Raw genomic sequence first — 7,465 nt, 5'->3', positions numbered from 1 at the left:
ACCATCCACTCCAGAGCCCCAAAGCACTGTACAAACAGTAATTAAAGCTTCCCAGCCCCCAGCTTTGCCACAGGGCTGAATTAATTTTCCAGTGTGGGAAAATAAGCCTTACATGATTAAGAGAGACAATGCAATCTCAACAGCCGAACTTAGTGGTGAAACATCAGCTGTGGTGTGAACCCTGGTCCTTCACTTCTAAGAGCAGGTTGTTCAAGACAAGAACAAGTGGTTGGCCTCTTCTCCATCATGTACACTATGCCTACCCATACCTGTAAAGGGCCACACAAGACTAACCAGGTGCATCTGTTCAGCCTCGGTGGCTACAATCCAACTTGCTTTGCAGAATTAAAGTCTGCAGGGAGGCGGGGAGTACTGGAAGAGTAAGACAGGAGATGTCTGTGACAAGCTTCTTGTCCAGTTGCTCCTCCTGGAGCATCTCCCTGCCTTTATCCAGCCTATCAAGATCAGAGCTCCTCATGCCACGCTGCTGAACACACTGCTGATTTCCTTCCCCGGAAATGTGTTACCTGAAACATCCTTCAAGATGGAAAGGGACACTGGAACATGCTACAGCTTGGCTTAGCTCAAAGCTTGTCTGGATACCAGAAACACTGACCCTTTGCTTTCTGGTTTACTTAACACAGTAATGAGAGTCCAACACCAAAACGGCCCGTCCCTGCTCCATGCTCTCCAGGGAGCTCCATTTTCCTCCTGGGAGAAAAATAATGAGTGTTGGATGGGGACACAGCCTTGGGGTTCAGTATGAGCACACAAGAGCTACTCAACAACATGCTGCTTCAAGTGCCAGCAGACAGTGCAGAGCCTGTGGTGGGTTGCACCTGATAACAGGGTTTTGCTAGAACCCTTGGCCAACATCTCTCCCTTCCCATGGTTAACATACTGGTTGGTATTGCCAAGCCAGACAGCACCTCGTCCCTTCCCTTCTATCCCACCACTCCCTTGCAGGGGGGCCAGCCAGACCCTCCTGCCTCTCAATGAACACTCACAGACCTTTAGGGAGGAAAAGAGCCATTTAGATGCAAAGTTACATCTCTACCTTGAGGAAACTAGGTATCTTTCCACTCTGCCCCCACTGCTGAGCCCACATCTCTGGCCTCCAGCAGGGCTCCCCCATTGTGGACACTGGGCTGTCTGGAAACCTCAGAGAGGTTGCAGGGCTTTGGCAAGAGACCCTGACACAGAGGGAAGGGTCCAGACAACCAGAAAAGTCCAATCTCCCACCCCCATCAAGCTGTTTCCAGATGGATGCCAGCACCACCTGTGTCTGCTTGTTCCAGGGAGTGCTCCCATGGTCTCCCAGCAGCTGGAGAAGCACTTTGAGAGCTGGCAGCCCTGCACAGAGAGTTATTTCGTTATTTGTAATGGATTTTCCATACCTGTCATTATTTCCAGCATTGAGTGGAGAGAAAGTGACAGAGACTCTGCTGGGAGATGTGTTGGCTCAAAGGGCTTTGGTGAAGCCTGTGGTTTTCCAGTTTAGCTCTGGAGAGAGCTGAGGACTTGCTCTGTTTCTCTCATCATCTCTGCAGGTTGATCCCCAAAGAGAACAGGGATCCGGCTTGGCCTTGCTGTGCTTCATGTTTGAAAGGGACAGCCTTCTGCAAATGAAAAGAGAAGCCTGGAAATCTGCTGCTTTCATTATACTTTCTTTGGGGTTCACTTAGTTGTTAGACATTAACACAACCATGAAAAAAGCAGCCTGTGGGACTCTATTCCAAGTGCCTGATTCCCATTACAGATCTAGGAAGAGCTGGGAGAGAAGTAACAGCATGGCAGCAGGGAGTGTTCCCTGTGGACAATGTGATTTTAAACTAATTTATCTGAGGAGGATGTTTCCTGCTTGCCCAGCAGGTTCTGGGGAGGCCAGGCCACTGTAGCAGAGCAGGGACTACCCTGCACCAGCAGTTCCATAGTCCATGCTCCACCACCTTGCTGGGACTCACAGTGTTTGCTTTTCACTCCAAGCCAAAATGATGCCAAGCTACAAATATCAAAATCCTTCAGGCCAAAGCCATATTCTTTCTCTATTCCTGCTCTTATCTGAAAGGCAATTTCCTAATTTCCTAGCTCGAGATGCAATCAGAGCAATTACCATGTGAGAGCCATCTGCGATGCTCCCAGCAAGCCCCTGCTGCCAGGCACAGCTGTGCCAGCACAGCCCCACCACTGACTGTGGCTCTTTTGTAGTACTGGAGCTGGTGGGCAGAAACTGGGCTGAGCTGCACCTAGCAGGGCACAAGGTTTCTGCTTTGATGGCACCCCCTGTTTCTGTCTTGCAAAGGCACTAGAGTTGTGACAAAGCCATGAAGAAATGGGAACGTTGCTCCAATATAGCTGGTTCCATGAGAAATGGTTTTCCAGATGGCAGCAGATGGAGGTGAGCCCACCCTCACCCAGAAACACGAGGCTGAGGGCCACTTGTGCCAGGAGAGAAGGCAGCACGGGGCTGAACAATAGTATTTGTCTGAAGATACTGGAAGGGAAGTTTCCTTTATAGCAAAGGGGACACACTTCTACTTTCACTTACCATCCATCCGTGGCAGCTCTTTCCTCCTCTTGGCACATGGTTCTTATCCCTCAGCTGACATCCCACGGCAGAAAAGGCTAATCACATCCTCCTCCTAAGATGAGACAACAATGAAAGAGGCTTGGCAGTGGAAAAGGGGCCTCCTGGCAGCCCCTGCAAAGCCAACCTTGTGGCCCAGGGTGCCCCCCACAATGTAAATCCCTGGGGTTCTTGTTTGCTGAGCTGGGACAAAGTGGGCACTAAGGTTTTAGCAGATGTTTGTTAGAAAAAAACCATGAGAAAGGAATAAACCAATTAATTGCTGACCCACTGACAGCCAACACCTCTCCCCACACAATAAAACCTGTCTCCATGGCTCGAGCAGATTTGGAGTGGCTGCAAAGAGCCTAAAGCAGGAAAAAAACCCTTTCCCACTCTGGCTAATAATATTTCTAGATAATCTGTTTAAGGCAGCACCCTCTGCTAACCAGGAAAGCCTTTAAGAGCCGTTAACACCTTTATTCAGACTTCCTCATCCTCTTCAGACAAGCTGTGATTAATTAACCAATCCACCCCGATCCCCCTGGGAAACAGCCCTCAGTCTGGGCGCTCATCCGAGGATTTGCAGGGTCCCTCTGCAAGAACAGCTCCTGCTCTCACCACTGGCTCTAGAGAAGCAGGAAAGGGAATAGGAAAGCTGACAGGGAATAAACTGCTTCCAGCCACGTGTTTATGTCAGCAGGGGTGGTGGATGGTGGGAGGAGAGATCTGGGCAAAGTTCCTGGCTTTTTCGCTGGTGTCCACAGGCAGCACCAGCCAGCCTGTCCCTGAAAGTCCATCTCTGAGAAGCTATCACTGGAAGGACAGCTTGTTTGGTCCCCACCTGGATTTTCACAGCCCTCCTTCAAGCTTTGCTCCAACTCAGTTTGCTCTGAGGAAGCCTTCTTTCCCACCATTTCCCAGCCCTACTAAAGGCACTGGGGATGGAGAAGACAGAGAGTAAACAGGAATTACTGCTTCTGGGGTTGCTGCAGTAGCTGGCACACTGGGCCAGGAGGTGCCCCTGTGTAGGCTATTGCAGATCAATGCAGCTCATAAAGCTCATCTTGCACATACACTGTCCCACTTGTGCTACCTTAATCCATCAAATTCCAGGCTTTTTCACATCACAGGGGAACTCTCCCATCCCTAGGGCTGCATACAGCCCCTCCTGGCCATGCAAGGGAAGATATGAGCTGCTACAAGGTCATGGCATCATCAAGCAATTTACCAAGCCCAACAGTGGCAAACTCTCTTTGTACCAAATGTCAATCTCCATTGCATTACAGATGACATTAAGTCCATGTTTGCCTAACTCAGCCCTTCACCCATAGTAGCTGCTGCCTTTCGACTGTGTAAGGATTAACATATTAATACCTACCCTGCCCCAATCCCCTTTGCTATGGCAAGGCAGAGGCACAGGTCTTCTGGGGGTCTATGGCAGTGTCACACATGTTTTATGACTTTTCTCACTATGCAAAGGCTCTACAAATCTCCCATTTTCAAGGAAGACCAAGGAGACATAGGACTGTCCAAGAACTCATCTCTGTGCACCACACATTGTCTTCTGGTCGATTTATACCTGCAAAGGGCAAAACCTCAGAAACATACTGGTCTGCTGCCAAGAAGCACTATCTGCCATCTTGGTGTTCTACCAGCCACCTCTAGAAACCTTCAGCCAGGAATAAAAGCAGAGAACACAGCAGCAATCATCCGGGATCCCAGCTGGTTTTGCAAAGCGTTGTCCTCTCCTTGTCCTTCTCTCCTTACAACCAGAACAAAATGCCTAAGTCAATTTCAACAAAAGGACTTTAGATTTGTCATCTCATGTGCTCTTTGATAAGGTGCCAAAGAAAGAATGAGGAGAAAGAGAGAACATGTCTGCCAGATGGGAGCCAGTTCCCCCAGGAAGCTTCACAGCTCCAGGTGTTGGTTACCATCACACCTACACACTCTGCTTCATGGGCTGGGCTTGGTTTCAAACTCTATTTTTAACCACACTTTCAAGAAAGGGCAAAAAAAATTTCTCTGTATCTTTGCAGCTTCCTGAAGCCTTTGAGAAAGCTGAAGAGAAAGCAGGCAGCTGGGAGGGCCACAGCCTCCTCCCTGCAAAAGGTTTCAGCCAGTTCAAGAGATATCTCTACCTGCCTTCCAGTCCACATCCAGGAACAACCATCATTGAAGTGGCTTGACCAGGTGCTAGCAAAGTGCAAAATGCCCTCAGCTTGCAGATGTGCTCTGAGAGGTCTTCTCCAGGCCAGGGAGCAGGTGGGACACTCAGATTCCTTCATCAAGAAGGAAACAAGGGAGAACCTCCATTGCAGGGAGTTCCTGGCTCCACCAACAGTTCCCGCTGCTGCTGACAAACTGCCTGGTAGAGTCAACACACTGAGAAAACAATGACCAGAGGGAACCACTGTGAGGCTTTTGTCTTTGGCAATTGTGGGACAACCAATGTACTGGGCTGGGCACCAGCTCAGGAGAGAAGGTTCTGACCAAACCCACACTCGTCCAGGAAAAGCTGCAATGCCCAGTCCAGCTACTTCAGCACAGACAGTGTTTTTCATATGGGTTTAGCCAATATTTGGATAGGAAATGTGAGGGAAAAACAGGTGCTGCAGGAAGTTGTTCAGGTGATTTAGTAGGTGACATCTTCCCTCTGAGTTAGCAGCACAGTGAAACTCCTCGGCAGGGAGCTGGGGCTCTGCAACGCGGTGGGTGTTGCTGTTTTCATGCCATCCTGAGCTTACTGCTTGTGGTCACCCAAGATCCCAGTGGTGTTAGCTTCAGTCTTCAGTAATTTATGCTCTGCTGAGCCAAGAGCTAGAGGAATTTCTACTGGACGCATCATTCTTCACTCAGTTTTCCCACTATGACTACTGAGCAGTTTTCCCAGGTGCCAGAAAATGGTGTTTACAGAGGTATATCAAACACAAATGTGTTCCCTTACCATGAAGGACCTTTTCTTCTTTTGTCTCATGCTCTCTCTCCTACGGTCCACCAACCCAAGTGTCTGCTTCACCTTGCTCATGTAATTTCTCTGCCCTAGGTTGTGCAGGTCATGGCCATCAGCTCTGGTTGCATCACGCCAGACTCCATCTGTCCTGCTCTCTGTGACCACCCAGGAAGGTACCAACTGCACTTTGGTCCTTGTGAAGAGATCCCAACTGCTACCAGAAAAGAAAGAATTGATTATGAGACTGACATTAACAAAATAGGAGATTGTGACTTGTGACAAACTGAAGCCATAGAAAGCATCTTAAATAATTCACCATCCTGAAAGCAAAGCATAGTATTAATGGGAAAGATGTTCAGGCCCTTTCACAGCAGCAGTAACTTGGAGGTATCCAGAGCTGATGCTGTCAAGTGACAGCAAAATGGGACTACTGCTCGGCAGGGAATCCTGGCATTTCAAAATGTATTTGAAAATAAATGTTTCCCCCCCGCCAACCCTCCACAAAAAAAATATTTGCAAACATAAAAATACTTTGTTTTGGTAATATCTCATGCAAGGAAACAAAATACAAAATTAAACAAAACCACAAAATGCTGAAACAAACCCCAGAGTCACACGCTGGCAAAACATTCAGCCAAATCCACTGCCTTCTGCAAAAATGCTTCTATTTTGGCAAACCCACATTTTTTCAGGGGGGCAGATTGATCCACCAGAGACTTTTGAAGCCTCAGCAAGTGGCAGTGGAGGCTGAAGAGAGATGCTGTGTGGCAGGCAACGTTTAAAACGTTGCCATTTTGTTTTTCATTTGAAATTACTCCAAGGGCCTCAGGGAAGATGTTCAAGAGCAAGAATTGTGCTTTGGGCGGCTGGGAAAGTCGCCGTCAGTGCCTGGGCAGGGTGTGGGGTTACCCAGCAAAGCCCTGCTTGCTCACAAATGCCCCTGGAAGGGTGAACGTCACCCAGGCAATTATTTTAAATTTATCTCAGTAATTAAATGCAATTATCTTCACAGAGCAGATGTATTTGTACTGGTTAAGCTCAGCTTAGCCCAAGAGGTTGTTGAGGACGTGGTGCTGGTGGCACACACTTCAGCTGCCTGCAGTGCTGGGGCAGCAGCAGGAAGGGACAGTCACTGCCAGGCAAGGGACATCTTCATTATTCATAGGGGAAAAATGTTTATTTGGGGTTGGTGGACAGGAGTGAATGAACAATAAACAAATTGCTTGAGTTTGGTAGCTCTGACCCTACGCAACTCCCGTGTGGGTCACACTGTAGGGCTAGATTAGAGTCACATGTCTGCCCCAGCCATGTATTCTCTGGGATGGCGGAACCTTTCCAGCCTCCTTTGGAGACCATGTGAGCTTCTGGGCACCTACAGATACCTGTGCAACAACAGCCTCATGCAAAATTCAGAGGCAGTTCCTTCCCTTCGTGTTGAAATCACTGCAGAAATCCCAATGGGAAACTCATCTGAGATGTGACAACACTTGTGGCACAACACTCCCACCTACTTTGACCAGGTCAGGAGGTCCTGCTACTCACAAGGAGGCTGGAGCCAAGCAGAGTGAGGAACCACCTATGAAAAAAACACCTTGTGTGGTTTCACTTTAAGAAGCATGTTACCTGTTGTGCAATGTGCTCAGAACCTACCACAGGTGATTAAAATGTTGAGAGTTATTAGATCACACATCGTATAATCCTCCTTGTACCTGGAAACACAATTAGTTATGATTCATAAATTCCAGCCATGTGATGATTCCCAAATGCATGTGGTATGCCAGAAACTCTCTTCCACAGCTTTTGGAACAGAAAACCATGAAGGACCAACACAGGCAGCAAGTGAGACCCTACTTAGGCTGATACCCATGTCTGGGGGCAGCAGTGAGAAGGTGGGGTCCTCTGAAGACACAACAGGGTTCTCTGCACCCTTCTCCACCAAGCCT

At 48.5% G+C, this 7,465-nt stretch overlaps 1 long non-coding RNA gene across 1 annotated transcript; it reads right to left on the bottom strand.

The window, feature by feature from the left end:
• Window positions 1-621: 621 nt before the first annotated feature.
• On the bottom strand, window positions 622-2,713 carry LOC127388240 (uncharacterized). Its single transcript, XR_007890343.1, has 3 exons — window positions 2,549-2,713; window positions 1,398-1,619; window positions 622-711 (listed from the first exon to the last, which is right to left on the bottom strand). It is a non-coding gene; the product is annotated as an uncharacterized LOC127388240 (long non-coding RNA).
• Between the last annotated feature and the right edge of the window lie 4,752 nt (window positions 2,714-7,465).

The sequence above is a fragment of the Apus apus genome, chromosome 9 (assembly GCF_020740795.1).
Source record: "Apus apus isolate bApuApu2 chromosome 9, bApuApu2.pri.cur, whole genome shotgun sequence".
Taxonomy (NCBI): Eukaryota; Metazoa; Chordata; class Aves; order Apodiformes; family Apodidae; genus Apus; species Apus apus.
This window is presented reverse-complemented; position numbering and strand designations above follow the sequence as displayed.